Source organism: Acomys minous (genome assembly GCF_964271855.1).
Source record: "Acomys minous genome assembly, chromosome: 4".
Lineage (NCBI taxonomy): Eukaryota > Metazoa > Chordata > Mammalia > Rodentia > Muridae > Acomys > Acomys minous.
The window spans coordinates 40,434,292-40,460,463 of NC_140486.1; positions in this window are offsets into that span (position 1 = coordinate 40,434,292).

The window sequence follows — 26,172 nt, forward strand, 5'->3', positions numbered from 1 at the left end:
TTTAATCTGAAAATTTGGAAGTTTAACTTTGCCACTTGGCATGCATATTTATGACTAGCTCTTTCCTGGCCTGGCACTTCTTAGGCAGTAACAAATATTTTTCTTTGTCTTTACAAAAAAAATAATGTTGAATTTACATCAGAATGGTATAAAGCAGTTGGTCATTGTTGATAAGAATAATGAGAAACATGACACACTAGACCTTGGATATTTTTTCTTTATTTTAAGTTGCTTTTGTACACCTCTGAGATTTATAGGTAAGCCACGGTTGTCTAGCAAAGTTGGAGGGGACAGGAGGACATCAACCGTGCTGAATTTTCAATCAAGGTCTCAGTCAGTTGTATCAGAAAGTTTAACATGAAGATGACCCTTCAGAGTTGTTCCAAATGTAGGCAATGGGGCTGGGCTTTTGTATCTGCCCATAAACCAGTCACTGGAAGTAGGATATTGCTAGAGAGGGACTGACCTTGAGTAAGTTTGCACATGTCCAGTCTCTGGTTGTGGCATCAGTGGAGGTCTTTAGCTGAGAGATAACTGATAACCATATTGGTCCATAAGCACTCACAGGGGTCCCGATGGGAGCTGGGCAGTCTATCCTCTTCGCACTATAGATTATGGTGGTTTCAGTGGCTGCCTGGTAGGTACAGGTGGCACTGGTATGATTTTTTTTGTGGCAAAGATTTTGACACATAATTGGAGAGGGGAGGACACCAGGAGAACAGTATATCCCATTTCTTCCCATAATGACTTGTTTCAAGATGGTCCCAAGACTGAGCGGTTGTGAAGGTGTGGCTACCTTGGTAACACAAGCCCCTTTACATCATTTCCCTTTTTCTCCCCTATTCTTGTTTTTTGAGAATGTGCCCTTTCTAGTCAGGTACCTATATGATAGCTGTGTTGGATACTTTTATTGGTCTTTTTGGCTCGACTATTGTGTTCAGCAGCTTGGGAAAACACTATTCTAGATATTGCTGTAAAGATGCTTCATAAATGAAAACTTGCATTTACAATCAGTTCATGTTGTGGTTTGGACATGAAATATCCTTCAGCAGCTGCCGTGCTAAAGCCTTGTTCATTAGTGAGCCAGCGTTCAGGGTGGGAGGGCTCTCATCCCATCAGGGGATCAACCTGTATTCATTGCAGAGTGGAGTATTGGGCCATGTGTGGAGACTGTAGAAGGCCGGGCTATTCAGCCTCTGGGTCCTGACCCTCCCAGTGGTGGCAGAGATGTGCTCCCTCTAGTAGCATGGGTCTCAAGCTGTTACAGTCACTGGTTGGCCACTCCCACAAGTTCTTACACTTACCCCAGCACATCTTGTAGGCAGGACAAGTTGTAGGTCTAAGGTTTTGTGGCAGAGTTGGTGTCCCAATCCCTCCATTGGAAGTCTTGCCTGGTTACAGGAGATAGGCAGTTCAGGCTCCATATCCCCCATTGCTAGGTGTCTTAGATAGGGTCACCCTCATAGATTCCTAGGAGTTCCACTGCCTAAGGTTGTCTCTCCCCAGTACACACACTTTCTCTCTCCCCCTTCCTCTGTGCATGTGCACATGTGCACGTGTGTGTGTGTGTGTGTGTGTGTGTGTGTGTGTGTGTGTGTGCACTTTCTGTCTTCATGCACACCAGAAGAGGAAATCAGATCTCATTATAATGGTTATGACCACTGTGTGATTGCTGGATCTTTGGAAGAGCAGCCAGGTGTTCTTAACTACTGAGCCATCTCTTCAGCCCCCTGTATCCCATTTTTAAATTGTAATATTTTACTTAATGATGTCTAGTTTCTTGAGTTCTTTATATGTTTTGGATATCAGCCTTCTGTCTGATGTGAAGTTGGTGAAATTTTTTTTTCCATCATGTGAGCTATTGTTTTGTCCTATTGACAGTGACCTTTGCCTTACATTAGCTTTTCAGGTTCTTAAAGTTCCACTTATTAATTGTTGATTTTAGAGCCTGAGCTATTGGTGTTCTGCTCAGGAAGTTGTCTCCTGTGCCAATGCATTCAAGGCTATTCCACACTTTCTCTCCATCAGGTTCAGTGTATCTGGTTTTATGTTGAGGCTTTTTATTCTTTTGGACTTGTGTTTTATGCAGGGTAATAGATAGGATTTATTTGTGTTCTTCTACATGCAGATATCCAGTTAGACCAGCAACATTTGTTGAAGATGCTTTCTTCCTTCCCATTGTATAATTTTGGCTTCTTTGTCAAATATCAGGTATCTGTCCATGTGTAGATTTACATCTCAGTCTTTGATTTAATCCCGTTGATCAACATTTCTGTTTTTATGCCAATACCATGGGGTTTTTATTATGATAGCTATGTGGCTAAGCTTAAGATCAGCATGGTGATACCCCTTGAAGTTCTTTTATTGGACAAGATTGTTTTTAGCTATCCTGGTTTTCTGTTTTTATATATGAAGTTGAGTTTTGTTCTTTCAAGGTCTGTAAAATATTGTGTTGGAATTTTGATGGGGATTGAGTTGAATCTACAGATTGCTTTTGGCACAATGGCCATTTTCTACTGACTCATGATCATGGGAAGATTTTTTTTTCCATCTTTTCATATCTTCTCCAATGTCTTTCTTCAAAGACTTCAAGCTCTTGTCATACAGGTCTTTCACTTGCTTGGTTAGAATTCCACCAAGATATTTTATATAATTTATGGCTATTGTGAAGGGTATCATTTCCTGATTTCTTTCTTATACCATTTATTGTCTGTATATAGGAGAACTACTGATTTTGCATCCATCCACTTCACCGAAGATATTTATCAGCTGTGGTTTTCTGATAGAATATTTGGGGTTGCTTATGCATACTATCATATCATTTACAAATAAAGATACTCTGATTTCTCCCTTTTTAATTTGTATCCACTTGATCTTCTGTAGTTGTCTTATTGCTCTAGCTGGAACTTCAATAACTATATTGAATAGATATGAAGAGAATGGACAGTCTTGTCTTAGTCCTGATTCTAGTGAAATTACTTTAAGTTTCTCTCCATTTAGTGTGATGCTGGCTATCAGTTTGCTGTATATGGCCTTTATTGTGTGTAGGTTTGGGCCTTGTAACCCTGATCCCTCCAAGACTTTCATCTTGCAGGTGTGCTGGATTTTTGTTAAAGGCTTTTTTAGCATCTAATGAAATGATCATGTGTTTTTTTTCTTTCAATTTGTTGATATGGTGGATTACATTGATAGATTATGTACACTGAACCATCCCTGCATCTCTGGGATGAAGCCTGCTTCATCATGATGGGTGATATTTTGATGTGTTCTTGGATTCAGTTTGTGAATATTTTTACATCAATGTTCATGAGGAAAATTTGTCTGTAATGAACTGAGATGCCTTGGAAGTCTTTTAGTCACCCTGTTGTAGTCTCTGCAGGTTTCCCTTGCTCTCTGGTGCAAGTCATAGGTATATCTCCCTGAACAACTGCAGGCAGAATCCCAGCTGGCTCCACTCTTTCTCCCCACAAAGTCCACACTGCACAGAGAAGCCAGAGCCATCTCTGAAACTGCAAATTTTGTTGCACTACTACTCTCCATGGAGGCTTCGCTTAGATTTAAAACAACATGATAGCATTTTGTTGTGATCTCGTGTGCTTCATTCTGTTCATCTCCCTCCTTCCCCTGCAGTACTGGGCTCCACTCACATACAGGCCACTGTATTTGGGCCTTTTCACTATTCTTTCCTCCATATGGATTTTAAACACACACACACACACACACACACACACACACACACACACACACACACACACACACATTTCCCAGCTACCTCCTTCGCATCATTTAAGTCTCGGTTAAAACAATTTCTTCTTCCAGCAGTTCCTGACTACCCCACCCTCTTAACTGTTTTTTTAGCTCCCTTTTTATTCAATTTATCATTATCATTACCTATGATTACCCAACATAAATAAATAAATAAATAAATAAATAAATAATACCTTTAGTCACTTTCCCCATAAACTACAAGCTCCATCAGGCAGACCCATTTAGGCTACTCCCATCAACTACAGCCACTGCATTGCTCACTAATAAAGTGGGAGTGTTCCATTCTCTTGATAGAGGATAACCATCAAGCATACCTTGAGTGCATTTGATCATTTTATTGTGTGTGTGGAGATCCAACTTTGATGGGTGTGTTTCTGGCAAGAAGGTTACCAGGCAATATCATAGACAAAGCCTTTGCCTTCATGGAACTTATATTCTATTATGGCTGGTTTTGGGGGGACATCAGAAAGTAGAAACAAACATAGGCCACATGGCATAAAAGCTGTAGCATAAGACAGGATGCAATAATGGTTTTTGGAGTACCATGGATGGGATAGCACTGGGAATTGCTGAAGCGGTTGAAGTAGGGAGGGGGAACTTTGAAAAACGCTATGGACAGAGACCCCGAGTTGGATTGTTAAAGGAATAGATAAGAGGCTGCTGCTGCTGCATCAGGGAGACTGGGGGCTGGGCGGGGCTAGGAGAATTGGTGGAAGCAGGAGACAGGTCAAAACTAGCAGGCACTGCTGGGCCATATGCAGGCTTGGGTTTAATTAGGAGTGAGACAAATACCACTAGAGGCCTGAAAGTGATACAAAATGTTATATAAAAAGAATGTTCTGTGTATTGTTGTGACAATAGACATAGGGATGGTAACAATGAAAATAGGGAGGTATTGAGGCTACCTAGTGACCAAGGCAGGGACACTGGAGTCAAGGGGCCTTTTAAGGCAAAACACATAGGACCTGATAATGGGTGGAATATGGTAGTGTGTGTGTGTGTGTGTGTGTGTGTGTGTGCATTAACAGAATGATTCCTTGTTTAAGATATAGGCAATTGAAGGAATAGAATTGCTGATGAAAAAGAATATCTATATCTATATCTATATATATTACAGATGGAGCAGGTTATATTTATGTATTTAGTAACACACACACACTCACCACCACCACCACCACTACCAATAAAAGAAACAGAGGCCATGATTTTTCAATAGTATATGGTAGGGTTTGGAGGAAGAAAAGGAAAGAATAATGGTGTGATTATACTGTAATCTCAAAGATAAAAAATATTATTTAAACAAATTAAAATAAAATAAATTAAAACAACCCTGTTCTCATAGCCCCAGAAACAAACAAAACCCTAGAAATATATTTAGCCCCCAAAATTAAAAACCTTCACATTGAAAACTATAAACTGGTAAAGAATGAAGCTGTAGAAGAGGGTAGAAGATGCAAAGACCTCCCAGGACCACAGACTAGCAGAATTAATGTTGCTAAAATGCTTATATTGCTAAAAGTCATATACAGATTGAATTCCGTCCCTATCAAAGTCCCAATGACATTCACAGAAAAATAAAACAACCTAAATGAACCTGGGAGCTCAAAGATTATGACTAGTTAAAGGCAACACTGAGGAAAACCAGGAGCAATGCTGGAGATATAAAACAGCCTGGCTTCAAACTGTACTACATAAGCCATCCATCATAAGCAAACCCGCATGATAGTACCAAATAGCCACACAGGCCAATAGAGTAGAAAAGAAGACCCAGAAATAAGCCCAGGCAGGCATGACCATAAGATTCCTGGAAAAGGTAATAGAGATAGATATTTGGAAAAAGAACTTTATCAGATGTGGTGGAGGAAGACAGGATATACACATGCCTGGGACCAATTAGATCCATATTCCTTGTCCTGCACAAAAATCAGTTGAAGATAGATTGTTAGGATTTATTGTAACAACTGAAACTTTGAAACATGACAACAACAACAACAACAACAAAAACAAGGCAAAGTTTAAAATATAAGCACAAACAATGACATTCTGCATAGGTGTCTAATTGCCTGGGAAATAAAGCAAGAACTGATGAATGGGAGATAGCTCCGTCAGTGAAATGTCTGCCACAAAAGCACGAGGAACTGAGTTCAAATCTGCAGAACACCTATAAAAATCCAGGCATGGCAGTACAACATGCCTGTTGCCTGAGTGGCTGTGGGGAGGCAGGTGGGTCCCTGCAGTTCATTGGCCAGCTAGAACAGCAGAACCAAGTTAGTCTCAGGTGCTGTGAGAGACGCTGCCACAAAAATAAAGGTGGAGAGCTATTGAGGGAGTACACTTGATGTCAAACTTAGGTTTCCACATGCACCTACACCCCCCCCAACATACTTAAAAACACAATATATACAAAATAAAAGAAAAAATTAAAAAGTACACATGGCCAATGAGTATATGAAAACATTCTACATCATTAGCCATCAGACAAATGCAAATCAAAATTACACTGAGAATCCATCTTATTCCAGTCAGAAGGTCTATCAGCGAGCAAAGAATAAACAAAGCTGGTGAGGGCTTACTGGTGGAAAGAAAGTCTTATGTATGGCTGCCTGTAAAGTAAATTAGTGCAGTTGTTATGGAAGTCAGTATTGAGGTTTATGATAAAACTAAAACTAGACCTACCATATACTCTAGCTCTCCCTCTCCTTTGAACATACTCAAGAGAACTGTAGTCAGATTGCTATAGAAACACTCAAGCACACCGGTGTTACTATTGTACTCCTGTAGCTGCTGAGTTAGGGAGGCAGCTAGGACTCAATTAATGGGTAAATAATAATGAAAATACATTTGGAGTTTAATCATCCATAACGATGAATGAGATTGTGTCATTTGTCGGAAAATAGATGGAGCTGAGACTATAATGTTATTTGAAAAAGCCGGCCTTGCTGATACAAGTAGTAATATTTTCTTTCATATAAGGGATTTAGGAAATTGGAGAAAACTAGGATGCACGAAGAGAAAAGCAACGGGGCTTGAGGAAGAACAATATGATCAGAGTCCATGCACGCCTGAAAATACTACAGTGAAGCTCATTACTTTCCGGTATGAATATATGCTAATATAAAAAAGTGAACTTTCTATTTACTGGGATGAAAAAGTTTTGTGATGACAGCAAGATTAAGAAAGAAACCAGAAGCCAGGCAGTGGTGGTTCATGCCTTTAATCCCAGCACTCAGGAGACAGAGGCAGGCAGATCTCTGTGTTCTGAGTTCAAGGCCAGCCTGGTCTATACAGTCAGTTCCAGGACAGTCAAGGCTACACAGAGAAACCCTGTTTCAAAAAACCAAAGAAGAAGAAAGAAATAGAAAAAAAAAAAGATAAAAAAAAAAAAAAGAAATCAGGTAGCATTTTTCTTTAAAAGAAACACATAATCTTATAGTGATAAATTCTAGAGATTTAAGGATTAAAAGCAAGCTCTATATTTTCTGTGTCTATATGCGCACGAGTGTGGATACCCACAGAAACCAGAAGAGGCCATCAGGTCTCAGATCCCTTGGAGCTGGAGTCATGGGAAATTGTCATTTACCTCATGCAGGTGCTGGAAGCAGAATCCCAGGGGTCTGCAAGAGCAGCAAGTGCTCTTCACCTTGGAGTTGTCTATCTAGTCCCAATTCTAGATCAGCAGACGCCTTTCCCAGTGGCCCAAGTAGTTTTCTAACAGCTCTCTGCTTTCATTTACTCATTATTCTTAGTTTAAAATTTCCATAACAATAAAAACACATGCTGCGTGCATGGGTGTGGTGTGTGTGTGTGTGTGTGTGTGTGTGTGTGCTGGGGTGTGTGTGCTGCCCACAGTCAAGCTGATACATGCCAAGTAGTTCCTGTGTGTTTAGAAAGTCAGATTTCTCTGGAATATCCTGGGGATCAGACTCAGGTCTAAAAGTGAAGTCGCCTGTTTCAGATACACATATACACATAGCCTGAAAATGACTCTGCACAGTGTCTTTAATGTGCCTGGGCTTTGCTTGCAACTCATCCCATGAGGACAGGCCAAGTGTTTTTCACCTTTGGTGCCACACTAGCACTCAACATATTGCGATTGGAAGCACTTGGGTGCTGGGGTTTTAAGATTAGGGATGCAAACCTGCCCTGCCAGGAGCAGCCTGGCGTGAACACATACGCCGCTAAATGATCTTCCTTCTCCTCTCCCCTCCTCATTTTGGACAGAAGGAAAACAAAATTCAAAGCTCAGAGACATGAGTTTGTTTGAGGCCAAGCAACTAGTGAGTTGTTGAGCTGGCCAGGGAATGCCGACCTCTGCTCTTTGCTTCTCTCAAAGAGCAAGGAGTTGAGACAGGTTAAGCCAAGCATAGTTGTGCATACCTATGGTTCCTATACTCTGGAGGTTGAGGCAGAACAATTTTGAGTTTAAGGCCAGGAAAGGCCATGCAGTGAAACGCTGTCTAATACCAAAAAGAAAAGAAATATGTACTAGTGTTTTCTTAGTTACTGTTGTTCTATTACTGCAAAGAGACACCATGACCAAGGTGACTTTTAGGAAAGAAAAATTAAGGGGTTGCTTACAGCTTCAGAGGGTTAGTGTACTGTCATCATGGTGGCAGGTAGGCAGGCTCAGTGCTGGAAATGTAGCTGAGAGCTTTACATCCTGATCAGTAGGCAACAGGGGGAGAGAGAGAGAGAGAGAGAGAGAGAGAGAGAGAGAGAGAGAGAGAGAGAGAGAGAGAGAGAGAGAGAAAGAGAGAGAAAGAGAGAGGAGACCCACAGAGAGAGAGAGAGAGAAAGAGAGAGAGAGAAAGACAGAGAAACAGAGAGACACAGTGAGACAGAGAGACAGAGAGACAGAAACAAAAAGACAGAGAACAAGAGATAGAGAGAACAAAAAGAAACAGAAAGAGAACACAGACAGAGACAGGGAGACACTGAAAGAGATATATATGTAGAGAGTCACAGAGAGACAGATACATATATATGTTTCAATATATATATCAATATCTCTATCTATCTATCTATCTATCTATCTATCTATAAATGAGAGACAGAGAGACACACAGAGACAGAGAATCACTGGGCCTGGCGTGGGCTTGTGAAATCTCAAAAGCCTCCTCCAACAAGGCCACATTTCCTAATCAGTTCACCAACTGGGGACAAAGCATGCAAATATGTGAGCTAGGAGAGCCATTCTCATTCAAACGAGCACAATTGTGTTCTCGGAAATACTGAGTTTCACAAAGGAAAGAGACAGCAGCAGCGTGAAAGCGCTGGTGGGCAAATGGGAAGCGCGGAGCATTCGCCTGCAACCTACCAAAGCCCCGAGGGTTTGCTCCTCTTTCGTGTCTATGAAGCAGGAGAAGACAAACTGTGCCCTTCGGAAACCGTAGAAGAACGCTTCTGCTGTTTGAGGCTGCTGGGAACATATGGAGGCCACTCTTTGGGTTTAAGATGCAAACACTGAACGTACAACTTGCCTCCTAGAATCTCTGCACGGCAGCAGTGAGCCCTGCTGAAGGAAAGCCCGTGAGAGTGCTTCACTTGGGGAGGGAATATTGAATGAACCCCCGCCCCGCCATCACCACCGGCAGAATGGGGGTTGCCCTTCCGATGTGTGAAAGACAAGAAAAGAAAGTGGCAAGCATGCACTCCTTTTGGATGCTTCTTAGGGTTTGAAAATTAATGATATAAATGTCTAATTAGAGAGGAGCATCGCTTGCACATTTAATCTTGCTGGGGGCTGGGATCGCGAGGCTCATTAGTGCTCCTGCTCCATCCCGTCTTTCCCTGACACTTCTCTTATTACTTTCCAGCAGTTGTGCCAGGCACTACACTTGAGCGGCTGAGCCTCGGTTTGCTGAGGGCTGTCTTTGATATAGAGGTGACACGGGGACCAAAGCCGGGGGTTCAAGTTTCTTTTGTACTCTGCGGGGGGTGCGGCGGGGGGAGGGGGGGCCACCGATTCAAATATGGTCCAGGATCACAGTTAAGAGTTTTGGCCCTGGTCAGTTTATCTATGGAAATCTTACTAAAAGACATACTGAGGAGTTCAGACAGGCACTTCCAGAAAATGCCCACCAATCCAATCCCCTCCAGCTTGTCTTCCAGCGAGGCATGATTTTAAAAGCAAATGAACCACATCTCGATGACTCTCATGTGGGATTTCCCCTCCTGTCATGTGGGAGGATTTAGCAGTGTCTTCAGTGGGGATCTTTGAGCGCATACATGAGATACGGCTGTCCAAGGACTCTTTGTAATTCCCCATCTGTAGGAACAAACTATCAGAGAACAGGAAAGGTACTAAAGACACAGACAAGGACACAGCCAGAAGGAAAAAAAAAAGTGTTTGGCTTTCTCCCTTACCTCATGAATTGGCTAATTCCCAAGTTTTCTATTGCTTCAAGAGAAGAATTTTAGTGTTAAGAACCATATGGCAATTTGGAAAAAAATGACAGTTAATACCAGAGGGTCCACACTGGTTAAGGGTTTTCTGTCTAAACAGTAGACAACATTATTTAGAGTGTAAAACCCGTCCCTTTCTTTCCCAGGGCAGACACGCCTTTAGGCCCAGTCAGCTCTCATTTCAGCCCTGAGAGAAAGAAATTGGGGATGTACCAGGATAAGGAGTTTCTTTGCAGACAGGGGTTATCTCAGCAATACTCTGTAAAGCCACTGATGGCCTCAGTGCTTCCGACACAGTTTGGTGCTTCCCCCTGACAAAGCTGTGTCCAAGACAAAAGCCAGGCCACTTCAAGACTCAATCAACATAGTCTAAGTAAAAGATGAATAAGGGTCCTTAGGAAAATTGCAGTGTCATATGGGTTTCCACAGTTCAGCTCTGGTGTCTGTCGACGCCACAGAAGACAGGGTACCCAGAAGCCTGTTGGCCCAGCTTTGTGGCACCCTGGCAGTATACCACTCCCCTCCTCCTCCAGCAGGCTTCAGAGCTGCAGTAGGTCCACCCTCCTTCATATACACATATGCTCTCCATCTGGAATCACAAAGGATGCTGCAGGAAACTACGAGAGGCAGACGGTGCTTTGCTCTAACACCACAAGCACTGACCTCGTGATGCCCACAAGCCTGTTCACGGGACTAAGGGGTGTACCTTAGCTCCAGGAAGCTTTTTCTTAGAACCCTCTGAGCTCATGGATGCTCTAGTGGGGTGGGTGGGTGGGTGGGGGGCGGTGGAGAGACAGCCACAAGCCTCCACAGAGAGGATGAGGCAGTCTCTGCTGGGAAGCCAAGCTTTCTCCTATGCCGTCATTCTCTGGGCCTTTTGTGCAGATTGTATCTTGGTTTCAAAATCATAAGAGAAGTAGTAGTGGCTAATGCTGCCAAGCTGTAGAGAGCCCAGAGAAACAATGCCATATGGGGCGCCAAGGAGTCCAGTAGAGAACCAGAGTCCAGGATGGACCCTGAGGTAAAGGCATTTATAAGGCAGGGGTTCTGACACCAGCTGACATCACAGGTTCAAAGGCAGGGACGACTTCTAAGGACACCTACTCTTCAGGACACAGCATGACATCAGGGCAGCACACAAGCACCGTGGATTATCTCCCAATACCCTTAAATCATCTTCTCCATTTCCTAATTCCCCTTAACTGATGGCAAGGATGGAAACGATGCCCCTAACACACTGTGGGGTCAAAGCCAGGTTCCCCACGTGCCTGGCAAGCGCTCTGTCACAGCTACCTTCAGTACTTCAACACTGTTTTCTGACAAAGTCTGGCACACGTGCTCCCCATCTCCCAACTCTAAGTGCTGACCCCAAAGCCATTTAACAATTACCTTATTAATTGGAAGACTTGGGTTTTGTTAATTGGCCTCCAGTATTTCTCCATGCCCTTCTCAATTAACCCAATTTCAGTTGGAAGCACAGGGAAGTCCCCAGTGTAGGGAACCACTGCTAGTACAGCCTTGCCACCATGCAGGCAGGCACGCATTTCTTTCTTTCATACTTTTCTAAGTGTTCCATATATTTGACCACTTCCCCTTGGTGGGGAGGCCTGATGGCACTCAGAGAAAGAATAAGCAGGCTACTAAGATGAGACTTGATAGCCTATGACCACATAGTGGGGGAGGAGGTCCTCAGTCTTAGACTTAGGGGAGGGGAATAGGGTGAAGGTGGGAGGAAGGGAGGAATGCGAGGATACAAATGATGAGATAACAATTGGGTTGTAATCTGGATAAATTAATAAAATTAAAAATAAAAAATAAAGAAATAAACCAAAGTGAACAAACCCCATATTGGTATTGTCCAACCCATCTCAGAGATGGTGTGATTAATGGTGATTTCCAGCCTACTGCAAAGGCCAATGGCCACGGTGATACCAGCCCTGGAGAGGCAGTTTATTCCAAGAACTCCCAGGATTACACAGCCAAAGAGGCCTCAGCCAACTGCTGCAGGCTCCTCAGAAGGCTTATGAACAGCTACACCCCCCTTCCCCTCAATTGTTACCTTGTTCAATTCCCAGTTTTGCTCTCTCTCTCTCTCTCTCTCTCTCTCTCTCTCTCTCTCTCTCTCTCTCTCTCTCTCTCGCTCTCGCTCTTTCTGTGCTCATATTGAAAGGTCAAGTTTGTTTATTAGTAGAAATGAAGTCATCCATTATAAAAGTATATGTTTTATATATAAATAAATTATAAATTTATAGAGGTTCTTTCTAGTGAGCATTCAAAATATTGAGAAAACACAGATGAAGAAACTGGTAGAAGAAGCTGGCTCATCTCAGTGTGTCCTTTGTCCTAGTAGGAGACAGAACATTTCCTATAGATTCCCTCTGCTGAACTTCACAGCCTTGGGTGGAAAGTTCAATAGCTCACCCTTTCAGATATCAGCCATTAAGTGCTATGACCACAGCAACCTGAGCTCAACTGATGGGCTACCGGTCACGTCTTGAACCCCTTTGTTTTATAACGTTCCTTCCACTGCATGACTGGTAGGTAAAGTCTTGCTGTAAATTGTGGAGTGCTGTGCCTGGCTACTAGGCAAAGGGTTAAATTGCAATATAAAGGAATTCCTATTCATTTGGCATAGGTTGTATGGAGGTCAGGTTTGGAGGATCAGTTAGAATTCTCAATCCATGTGTGGTGGCGCACGCCTTTAATCCCAGCACTCAGGAGGCAGAGGCAGGAGGATCACTGTGAGTTCAAGGCCAGTCTGGTCTACAAAGTGAGTCCAGAACAGCCAAGGCTAATACAGAGAGACCCTGTCTCAAAAAAACCAAAAACCAAAACAGAATTCTCAAGTCAGTGAGTGTAAGGGATATTTGGTGGTCTAGTTTGTGCCTAAGCTTGTAGCAGCTGTTTGAGGAAAATATTTTATTTGAATAGAATAACCAGAATGGCCTCTTAGTGTTTTCTTTCTTTCTTTCTTTCTTTCTTTCTTTCTTTCTTTCTTTCTTTCTTTCTTTCTTCATGTGTTTTTATGTTTAGATTTTTCTTTTCTATAAAGTGCCAGTAGGTGGCATGGTGTTTTTGGTATGCATATATAGTGTAGTATGCATATGATTACCACATCAAACTAAGCAATATGTCCATTATCTCACACAGTTACTTTTTGTTTTGTTTTGTTCTTCAGTGAGAACACCTAAGAATCTGCCAAGTTTCCAGTACACAGTATGATATCACTAACAATACTCTCCATTGTCTTTTTAAAAGATTTATTCTATTGTATGTATAAGAGTGTGTTGCCTGCAGGTATATCTGCGCACCATGTGCAGGCGATGCTACAGAAGACCAGAGGAGGATGCTCTCCAGCTGGGTTTAGAGATGGTTGTGGACTGTCACGTGGGTGCTGGAAATTGAATCTGAGTCCTCTGGGAGAGGCAGCCAGGACTCTTAACTGCTAAGCTATGTCTCTAGCTCCACAGCCCTCATTCTTGACCTTGTTTCTATAAACTTATTTACCCTACACCTCCCCATCTGAATTAGCAGCTTCCTTAAATATGGCGGGCCTTGATGCTTGTTTGTTCCTATTAAGAGTTTGCTAAGGAGTTTATTAAACTTAGCACTGTTTATTTCTTTCTAGCATAATACTTCATCCTAACCATGTGAAAATTTGCCAATGGAGATTAAGTTGAGGAAAAAATGGCATCGAACACTTCCATTATGTTTGCACTTGACCCTTCCCCCGCCTAGTTTCTTTTTTAAGCCTTTTCATTGCCTGAAAAGATAATTTCTTAGTGGTTTTAAAGAGTATTTCATTAGCATCTCAAATTCAAAGTAAGACCATAATATCTCATATGTGAATTAATAGATGTGAACAGGAGTAAATAGTGTACCTGGGAGATTTTATTTCTCACGAGCAAACTAACTTCAGTGTAGACACATAGGCTAGCCCTTCAGGGCAGAACTTCCTTCTGGTAACCGGTAATGTCTAGTTGCCTACTATACCTGAAAAGGACACAGGGAACAATTCCACTTGCATTGTATGCTTTTGCCTCCAGGAATCTTGTACCACAAGGAACATTTGCCTCTTTTTGCTATAGTGAATCAAGTAGTTTAGTCAACAACCAGTGAGTTCCATGTCTGGTTATGTTATATGCTTTTCTCCTTGGAAAGGCCCATCAGTCAAGAATAGAAGTGACCACAGGACACTACAGAGGACACAATGGCTGCCTCAATTTTGGAGTATCAAATCCTCTGAATGTCATTTAGTCTTTACTGTCTGTTCAATTTCCACAGAGTAGCATCGTGACCATATCATCCCGACAGGACCAGTATAATGCCAACTATTTGAAGAATGGATGAATCAAAACCTGACTCATCCCGTGATGGTGTCTTGGCGACTCTGGTGTGCATTTGGCTTATTTAAAATGCCAGTCTCTTCTTCGGGGTTGCATACACTTGTTTTTTATATATCAGTAGAGATATCAAAAGACCACTAAAAAATCTCCAGTATTGTCAGTCTTGGGGGGAAAAGGGAGAACACAATCCTTCCACCATTATTTTTCCCCCTGCTAATTTAACAGGGTATTTTATATTAATAACTATATCACTCAAGCCTCCTTCTGTCCTACAGGAAACTCAGGTAACACACATTAGGAATTAGCCAGCTAACCACTTAGAAGTTAATGACTCTGTTTAAGTAATGTACTAAAAGGCATTGAACCAGGACAAAGAGACAAAGGTTCTGCTCCAACCTTTTCCTTGTTTCTTTTAGTGTCTGTGTCACACAGGAACTCAGGTATAGCATGAATGTAGTGATCTCTTTGTTTGTCCCCAAGGGCAAACTAGCACACATTGTTGTTTGTATTAGTGAAATTAGAAACTGTAGCTCAAACCATCAAGGGAAGGGAAGGTCAAGAGAATATGCCTACATCTTTGCCTACTTTGTTTTTCCAGGTCTACAGTATATTTGTTCTTGAAAACAAAACAAACTTGGTTTCAAATAGAAACTCTGAGCTTAGATCTGGTTTTGTGCTCTGGGAATGAGATGGCAGTTCTCACCGGCCTCAAAGCTACTGAGCAAAGCTGACCAGTAGAGCTAATGAAACTGCAAGCAGGAGAACCCCTTCACTCTCCACTGCACATATACATAGTTTTTACCTGGGTAAATATGACCCAGGAGGGTGTGGAAGGGTTGCTGGCGCAGGCCTGCCTGAGAGGTTGAGTCTGGAGGAACGGTGACTCACAGGATTTGCCCTGGTCAAGAATGGAATTGGTAGTGTATTCTGGTGTCTCTAGAACTTGCCAGTTTGCTGCTCTCAGATTTGTATGGTTCAGCCAGATTTCCATTCTTGTAGGTAGTACTTATTAGGAATGGATTAAGATCGAGTCAATATCTGAATTTATTCTGTACAATTTGATTGGCTTGCCTGGGTACCATCATCACCACCACCACCATCACAGTCAGGTTGTTTACTACAGGATTTTATATGACCTTTATTTATTCCAGACATGGTCCCTCTACCTCTAGTCTCTGTAGACTTTTATCATGATGGGATTATGGATTTTGTCTGTTTTTTCTTTTTCTGTTAAGATGATTCTATGATTTCTTCCCTAAAGTCCATTTGAGTGGTGGGCTACGTTTATCGTATATTGATTTACATGTTGGACCATTCTGCATCTCTGAACTGAAGCTGACTTGATCAGGATGCATAATATTTTTTATTTTTGAAATTGATGTTGCAAGTGTTTTACTGAGACTTAGTTATCAGAGTAATTTTTATTAAATCCATTTGGACCCGGGCTATTTTTTTAGTCAGCAAGATTTTTTTTCCTCTTTCAATGTTGTTGTTTGTTATTGATTTATTCATATTTTTTTCAAGATTTATTTATTTACTTTACGTATATAAGTGCTTTTCCTATATGTGTGTATGTGCATAATATGTATGCTTGGTGCTTGCAGAAGTCAGAAGAAGTCATTGGGGGCTCCTCGAAATGGACTTACAGATGGTTGTGAGCTACTGTGTAGGTGCTGGGAACTGAATCTGGATCCTCGGTAGGAACAGTAAACACTCTTAACCATTAAGTCATCTTTCCAGCTCCTTGTCTACATTTTTAATCTCTTCTTGTTTTAATTTAGCCGGTTCTATGCATTTAGAAATTAATCTATTTCTTTTAGGTTGTCCAGGTTAGTGCCATTTAGGTTTTTGAGGTTTGCCCTTAAGATCCTCTGTATGACATTGGTTTCAAGTTTTCTTTTTTGGTCTCTAATATTAATTTTAGATCTTTTATCTGCTTGTTTTGATTAATCTGGCTCAGGGCTTATCTGTATTGTTTATATTTTCCCGAGAACCAACTCAATTTTTAATATTTTTGGTGTTTGTTTTATTGGTGTGTATATGCATATACATGCATACATGTGTGACGCGTGTTCATACAGGCCATGATACGTATGTGGAGGTTGGAGGACAACTTTGTGGAGTTTGTTCTTCCTTCCACCTTTGTGTGGGTTCCACAGGTTGAACTCAAGTTGTCATGTTTTCATGGTGACTGCTTTTTACCTGCTGAGCTGTTTTACTGGATCTATGTAATTGATTTCTGCCTTGAGCTTAATTATTTCCATCTGTATGCTAGTTTGGGGTTCGTCTGTGTTTGGTACATATATATTTAGAATGACGCTATCATCTTGATGGATTGTGTCTTTGATCAGTATGAAGTATGAAGTGGACTTTGCTATCTCTTCTGATCTCTGTTGAAGTCTATTTTATGAGATATCAAGAGAAAGAGTCCTGTTATTTCCTGGCCTGGTGCCTAGAATTCGTTTGGAATACCTTTGCCCATCTTCTCCGTCAAAAGTGAGGTCTATCTTGCGTGGTGGAGTGTATTCCTTGGAGGGAGCAAAAAGAAAGATCCCATGTTTTAGTATAATATGTTACTCAGTATCATTTGATTCAGTAGTCAAGGTAATTGGTATTTAGTTATTTTTGAAATGTTTGAATTGATCCCTGCCATTTTGCCGAATTTGATGTTTCTTAGTATTCCTTTGCTCACCAAATATCCTAGCAGTGGTTTGTTTTTGTTTTCTCGTAGTTTTTGATGATTATGATAGTTTGAATGAGAATGGCCCTTATAAGTTCATATGTTTGAATACTTGGTCTCCAGTTGGCAGAACTGTGTACCAGTGATTAGGAGGCGTGGCCTTGTTGGAGGAGGTGAGTCACTGGGAGTGGGCTTTGAGGTTTCAAAAGACTCACACCATTGCTAGTGTTGTTCTCTCTCTACCCATACTTGTAGTTTGAAGTGTGAGCTCTCAGCTAGTCCTGCCATGGTGCTTTCACTCCACCCTCTGAGACTATAAGCTCAATTAAAGAGTTTCTTTTTTAAATTGCCTTGGTCATACTGTCTTATTGCAGAAACAGAAAAAAAAACCTGAAATAATGTTGTTCCTCCTTTTTTTTTTCCCACTCGAAGTATACTCTGTAGAGCTAGCATAGTGGATATAAAATTGTTGGCCTGTTTTTTTTTGTTTGTTTGTTTTCATTTTTATTTTTTGGTTTTTCAAGACAGTTTATCTGTGTAGCCCTGGCTGTCCTGATCTCACTTTGTAGACTAGGTTGGCCTCGAATTCATAGCTATCCACCTGCCTCTGCCTCCCGAGTGCAGGGATTAAAGGCATGCACCACCACGCCCAGCCTTTGTTTTGTTTTTAATGGAGAGTTTTTCTTTCTCCTTCCATTCTTAAAAATAGTCTTGCTGAGAATAGTAATCTGGGTTGGTAGTTAATGAGCTTTCAGAACTTGAAATACATCCTTCCAAGTCCTTTGGGCTTCCAGAATCTCCACTGTAAAAGCCACAGTTTTTCTGGTATGTGGTCCTGATACGAGGTTCGGCTCTCTCTGCTTGCTGCTTCTAAGATGCTTCCTTCTTTCCCCTGAATATATAGTGCTTTGATAATAATATGACAAATGGAACTTCCTTTTCTGCATACTTGGTGTTCAGTGTGCTTCTTGTACCTGGATGGAGATATATTTCCCTGTCTTTGGTTTTTTCTTTTCCCATGATTTTACTAAAAACATTTTCTCTGCTTTTGGCATAGGGTTCCTCTCAATCTTCTATGCCCATGATTCATAAATGAAATCATAAATTTGATGTTTTTAAAGTTCCCACTAACCTGCATTTTTGCATATAATGAAAATTTCAATATATAAAGTTTATGTCTATAGTGTACCTGTTTTAAAGTATGTGTGATATAAATTTCAGTAGCAAGTGTTCAATATTTTTGCATGTAATATCTAACTGACCAAGTATCATTTATTGAAGACTATCTTTTCCTCATTGAATTACCTTTTCATCTTTTTCCAAAAATCAATTGACCACACGTATATAGCTCTATATGTGGAACCATTTTTGTTTGTTTGTTTCTGAAAGGTATTTGCCTCTAATAATTCTTTTCCTTTTCCATCTCAGTCTTAGAATTAACTTGACAACTTAAATGAATAAACTTTCTAGGACTTTGATTGGAATTGTGACAACTCTCTGAAGTAGTTTCTTTGCTTACCTGAGTGTGAGTGTGGTATATGTTTGTGTGGTGTATTTTAAAAGCCATTAGAATGATACCTCATAGAGCACTTCTGTAGGAGTCATAGAGCTAAGCACTTTCTCCACGGGGGCTCACTGAGTGCTAACAGTAGCACTTAACACTAGTACTTTTCTTCTTTTGCGTGTTGTTGCCTGAAAACATTGATTTTTCTCTTTGAAAGCTACTGGCTGCTGGAGGTCCAAGTTTAAGGCTAAAAATAGAAATCTTTGAGGACTTTACATTTTTTCTCCTCTCCATGGCCATGACTGTGGTCTTTGTGCTGTTTCAGCACCAACCAGCACTACTTTGAAGAATAGTGATTGGATACTTATGGAATTTTAGGAGTTAAAGATAATTCAATTTCAAAATTTTAATTGCTGAATTGTAGGTTTGTATCCATTATAATGTCTTGTGAATATTAATCATTTGTTATGAATAGTTATATACAATAAGTGGCTTATTAAATTTGTTATTTTAAATACACTCACATGGTAGGACAGATGGCTACTGGAACAAAGTGATCATAGAATAAGAAATAAATTACCATAGTGTTTGGGTAATTAGTATATCATTAATTTTCACCTTTAAATATATCACTCATGTAGAAACCATATAAGAGGCTTAAATAAGCTTATCTATGAAAAACTCATCAAACTATTAAATATGTAGTCTCTGTCACAATTTGGGCCTTTTTACCTTTAACTTTAAAAAATGTGTTAGTTAGATAGTGAATTAGTTTTGTTATGGAGCAAACCTTCCAATATTCTCAGAGCTGAAGGCAGCTAAGTTTCCATTTCCTTTGGATACTGTGATGCAGGCTTAGAAACACCATTCTTGTGTTTCTGTGGTTCCCTTTCTTTTCCTCATTCTTGAGTGTGCCATAGGGGAAAGAGTGGGCATGTGTTTCACATCTTCTGCTTAATAACAGATATTCTTTCTGTCCTTGAAAGTTGCCAGAGTGGTGTTCACCAGCTAAATGAGCTTGGCCCATTTTCAAGAGGCAGGACCTGTGCTGCGGCACACAGTGCCGTGCTGTGGCCAAGGCCTCTTTGTACCAAGCCATTTGCCAAGGTTAGCGGCACTCAGTTATTCATGTGATTTTGCTGTTTATGCAAAGAGAGCCTGGCTCTGGCCTCTAGCTCTGCTTGAGTTCACACCAAAGAGGCAGGACACCCTCTTAATCAGGGTGCTTAGCAACTGGGTCCCTGGCTCCTCCCACATACCTTTCTTTTGTTAAAAGGAGCAAACGTTGACATACATAAAAAATAAAAGAGATGTTTTGGGGAGTCTCTTGGACAACCTGACCCACAACTCAAAAAGAGCTTCTCATGCCTGGTGTTGGGGTTTTCATTAGATGGTCTTTGATTCTTGAAGAAATATTGTCATCCAGAGACATACATACATACATTCATATATATATATATATATATATATATATATATATATATATATATATATATACACATAATTCACTCCCTCTTTTCTGTTTTTCCTACCAGTGTGGGGCACTGCTGGAGAGGTCTAAGTCTGGCATATCAGGATAGCCAATTGAGCTTGGTCTATTACAATGGACTCCTTTTCTCAGGAGGGTTTTCTCTTCCCCTGATCTGGGCCCCCCAGATTCTCTAAGAAGGGTCACATGGCTCTCAGGGAAGATTATAGGCCCAGCCCTTTCCTGATAAGAAACCCAGGAAGCACCTGGAAATTCCTGGAAGTACTCCCATCCTATGCTAAGGAGATCCTAGCCTTCAGCAAATGACCTTTAATCATACCTAGAAGTTCTTCCCCCACCCATAGGATAATTAAGTCCCGTGTTTTCCTTCATGTGAAGGACCCCGTGATACTGCATGTGAATGAGATACTGTACCACTGCATGTAGATTAACTATCTTGGCACCCCTAGCCCCAGTGAGTCAGACACATTCACCCACAGACTCCTCCTCACTGCCCAAGGTTAATAAATAAAGGCTGGCTAGCGTGTTCTCTCCTGGGTGTTTGTACCATTCCTCTACCATGACCATCTGAGACTTCATTTATTCTGGGGAAGAATTGCTGCTGGATGCTCAGGGTTTGACTTCCGGTCAAGGTCAAGGTGGTCAAGGGACCAATGGCAGAGAGCTTCCTTCTGCTGGTGAAGCACCCACAGGGCCTGCCAGGCCTGTGTCTCATCAGCCTTGTGTCTCATTGGACTCGCCTTCTGTCTGGTCTCAGGCTTCCCTCCACTTCCTTTGCTATGCTTAGCACGGCACAAAGGGCTGAAACACGTTGGTACCATCACAGGCTTGCGGAGCTCTTGAGTCTCCACTGACATCTGATACCAGCAATTTCACTCTAAAAGAGCTAAACTGTAACATTTCCCCCAGTAAGGCTGGGAACTCGGCCTAGCACCAGTGCCTCAGGCCTCAGTCTAAGCATTCTAAGCCACTCTTGAGTGAGAAATGGGAACTTAGGACCTTTGATTTCAAGGTCCATCTATTCCAGAAACAAGCAGCATCTGGACCAACCCGCTGGACATGAAACCCAGGCTACCCACTGGATGCTGACGTCATACCAGATCATTTATACCTGCTAGTCCCCTCTCTGTTGATCCCCCTCACGTCTCTGACAGTGGTCTCTTTTGACTTTCCTAGTTTCTACAGTTATTCGAGGGTATATACCTACACTAGAAGATTGAGCTAGGAGCCATCAATGAAAGGGAACATGTAACCTTTGCCTTTCTGTGTCTGGGTTACCTCACTAAGTATGATCTTTTCTGTTTCTATACCTACAAAATTTACAACTTCATTTGTTTAACAGTTGAATATTATTACTTTGTGCATATGTACCACATTTCCTTTATCTGTTTGTAGGTTGAAGCACATTTAGATTATTTCTGTTTCCTAGCTATGGTGAATAGAGCGGCAGTGTGAACATGGCTGAGAAAGGACCTGTTGAGTAGGATGTCCATTCCTTTGGGCATATGCCAAGGTGTGATATATCTGGATCATTTATTTTTATGGTAGGCTTGTTTTTTTTTTTTAAATCTTTTTGAGATTTCTCCATGCTAATTTCCAGAATGGCTGCCCAGTTTGTAATCCCACCAACAGTGAATGATGGTTCATTTCCTTCCCCCCGCCCTCCAGTGTTCATTGCCAGTTATTTCATTGATCTTTGCCATTCTGACAGGAGTCAGAATTTTATTTGCATTTAGCTAATTCTTAAGGTTAATGAACAGTTTGGGGGCTTGTAAAATTTTTTTTAGTCAATTTTTTTGTCTTCTTTTGAGAACTCTTTGTTCAGATCCCAGGACTGTTTTTGAATGGGTCATTATTATTATTATTATTATTATTATTATTATTATTATTATTATTATTATTATTATTATTATTAAGGTTGATTGTTTTTGAGTTCTTTATATATTCTAGATATTAATCCTCTATCAGATGCATAGCTGGCAAAGATTCTCTCCCATTCTGTTATTTTCCTCCTCACCCGATTGATTGTTTCTTTAGCTGTACAGAAGCTTTTTAGTTTAATGAAGTCCCACTTGGCAATTGCTGGTCTTAACTTTGGAGCAAATAGAGTCTCTTCAGAAAGTTTTTATTGTTCTTGTCCTTGGTTAACCCCTAGAACTGGAAGCTAAGTCCCTAATGCTAAATGCACTATGCACTTCAAACACAGGGCCCAGAGGTCCTTGAGCTGGAACTAACCTACATACCTCTTCCCTGATAACTGGCTTTCCTGCCACCAGCAGGCACCACATATGCTTCCAAGGGAGGGAAGCAACCAACAGTCCTATGCAGCTATGATGCATATGGACCACATCAATGATCAGCATGGCTCAATAACCTTAAGGGTGTAGTGATGGCCCACATACTTTGTGGGTAATCAAAGGCTCTCAAATTGGACCTAAGACCTAACTAACAAGAGGGATATAATGCCTGATATAAGAAACTTAGCAAGCTACCCAGGGCTAATGAAGTCAGGGCTTTTAGAGGACAAGTTACAACCATGACTATACTAACCCAGTGGAATTCTTAACCACACTAAAATATTTGTCCTTCTACCCTAGGATGTGTACTCATTACCCTTCATTAAGGAAACATCTCTTTGCGACAATACAAACTATTACAAGAAACTACAAGTGATCAAATGACAGAGTTGTGGGTCCCAGCCCTAACTCATGTATCTACAACTCCTACATCTAAGGCTCAGGAATCCTTCTGGAAGAGGGACCTGAAAGATTGTAAGAGACAGATGAATGGGAAGTTTCCTGTGAGATTGTATTTCTTCAGAATGTCAGAAGCTACACCCATGAAGTCTCACCAACATGGCTGCCTAAATATGACCTGAACAAGGATGACACCAGTGGACACACTAATGTGGAAGGGAGAAACTCATAAGGCCTCAACCCTACTCGGATAATTCCAGTCAACTAGAGAACACTGAGAGCAGGAGAAAGAGTCTTCCCCAGGGACGAGCACACAAACTAGTTATCCAATACCAAAGCGTCAGCTCTGAAAACATACATACAAGAAACATTATACAGAATAAGCATGGTGTATTTATGTACCTAGTAATATATAAGTTTCTACATATACATATATGAATATAACAACAATTAGTGACAAAAGAGGCCATGAGTTTGAAAAAGCAAGGGGTGGTTTATAGGATGCCTTAAAGGGAGAAAAGGGAAAATGGGAACGATCTAATTATATTATAATCTCAAAACATTAAAATAATAAAAAACCAAAAAGGCAAGAGAATTTTAATTATGTAGGATTATCTCTAAGCTATGATTATATCCACAGACTCAAAAGCAGACAACTTAATAATGTTAACGATGTCACATCCTCTTTTTCGATTAACTTATCTGACTTTTGCTTGTGTTGTTACTGCCTTTGCTTTCTGAGTAAATGGTGAGGGTTCTCCTGGGAGAAGGGGGAAAAAGAAAGAAAAGATAAAGGCAGAACACAAGACATCCTTGGGCTCCCGCTGACATTTCCAGCTGGTGCTGAGTAGGAAAGCACGGGCTAGAGAGGAAGAGTAGTGTTTCTTCAACTTTTTCGAAGGCTACACACATGGCACATAGACATAGAGCACCACCACCTCTAGCTGTGTGGCAGCTAAGTACCATCCCAGTCTCCCACAGTTCTCAGTGCCCTGATCACTATAATGTTGGGGTAGCAGCCTTCCTTTTGGGTAGTTGGTGGAAGCACTGGGTATGGAGATGGTAACACCTTTCTCTTGTGTGGTTGATGTGGGCATTGGCTAAGATCCTGTGGAGACACTCTCTAGCTCCCTGACTCTTACATAAGTAACCTGTAAGTCATCATTTTATTAGCTTTAAATTTTTACTTTCTCCTCAGCTCTAGAAGGTCTCAAGATTAGTTCTCTTTCTGTGTTTTTTTTTTCAGTTTTAAAAATTATACTTCTACTTATTCTTCAATAATTCCACACCTATGTAATGTATCTTGGTCATATTCACCCTCATCTTGCCCTTCCCACTCCCTCTAGATCCCTCTCCAACAAGATGCTCCTCCCACCTCATGGAAATTTCTTTCTTCCTTCCTTCCTTCCTTTCTTTCTTTCTTTCTTTTTGTTTGGTTTTTCAAGACAGGGTTTCTTTGTGTAGCTTTGGCTGTCCTGGATTAGCCTTATAGACCAGACTAGCCTCAAACTTACAGCGATCTGCCTGCCTCTGCCTCCCAAATGCTGGGATTAAAGGCATGAGCTACCATGCCTGGCAGAAATTTCTTTTACTGTATATGTGTCTTGAGTTTGTGGTAGGAATGAGGATGACAGTGATGGTGGTGATGATGTTGTTGATGTTAGTAGGTTGTTATGGAGAACACACTTGCAGTGGCTCCAGTTATACCCACAGAGTTTTTATGAAGGGTCCAAAATTAACAGATATGTTATAGGCAGCCATTTAGCATCATCTCTCCCTATTAAAGCCATGAGGAAGAGAAAATGACTTCCCCTACTGCAGAGATTAAAAAAACGAGGATTAGAAAGACAAATCATTTAGAGGTGACTGTCTACCCCTCACTGAGAAGGGGCTTGGCTGTTCTGTCCTTCTCCTGTATTGCAAGCTTTCAGACCAAGGCTGGGATTGTTCCTAATAACTTGGAGCCTATGGGCAAGGTTGCCTTCGTCGCCTATGATAATGAAGTGGACAGGCATCTTAGTTAGGGTCTCTATTGATATCATGAAACACCACGACCACAGTAACTCATGGATGAAGGGATTTATTTGGCTTGTGGTTCCATATCACCATTCGTCATTAAAGGAAGTCAGGACAGGAATGCAAACGGGAACTTGGAGGCAGAGCTGATGGAGAGGTCATGGGGAGGTACATCTTACTGGCTTGTTCTCAGGACTTTCTCAGCCTGCTTTCTTACAGACCCCAGGACCAGGGATGACACCACCCGCTATGGGCTGGATCTCCTGCGTTGTTCACTAATTAAGAAAAATGCCTTACAAATGGATTTTATGGAAACATTTTCTCAGTTGAGGTCCCCACCCTCCTTTCAGATAACATAAGACCAGCTAGCACACCAGGAAGCCAGAATTCTGTGCCTCCCATCTTCAGTGCCCCTCTCCCCCATGGATACTGATCTATGTGAGTATTAACCTGCTCCTTAGGGCTGTAGGTTTGTGGAGTTTATTTTGCCCATTTTACGTCTGAACGATATTCTTTGGGTTTTCTAGAAGTCACTATCCAATCCCTATTTTTCTTTGAGTGTTCAGATCTTATATACTTTACACAGAAGTTTTAGGAGTATGTGGTAAGCTTTGGGCCTTTTTGTTGTTACAGTTAGCTCTAGCTATCTCAAATACCTGATTTTAAAAACACAGGTGAGTTTATGGCATAAATACTAATGAGATCAGTTCTTCAAAATAAGATCTGGTTTTAAGAAATGGTGTTTCCAAGTTTCTAAGCTGTCCTAATGTTTGTCACACTGCTTCTCTAACTTTTGAGAGACATTTACATGAGGCAGAAATCATCAGCCTCAAATGTACATTTTTAAGATCATCTTCTAATGTCACTCAAGTCTGTGTCCTCAGCATCTTGCCCGGAGCCTCCTACGTGGCTGCTCAACATTGTTTTTATAAACACATGAAATATCTTCCCTGATATACAAAGAGTCTGAGAAGACAGGCTTTTCTCTTTTTCACATTGCTCACTAACATTTCTAATACGCAAGCAGTAAGTGAACAGAAAGCACCACTTTCTTAAAGGCTTTGATGACTTCAGACAACTCTCCCCTAGGACAGGGTTCTTGAAAATGTTTTTGGGATAATTCTGCCTCCTGACCATCTCTGCACATGTAGCTGTTGAATATTTAGGCGGCCCCACTGAAGTAGAGCTGTTTCCTTAGGAAATGGGACTACAGGTTGTACTGCATGAATGTGAAAGTTGAGAGCAGGTCCGGAGGAATTTGTTTCTTG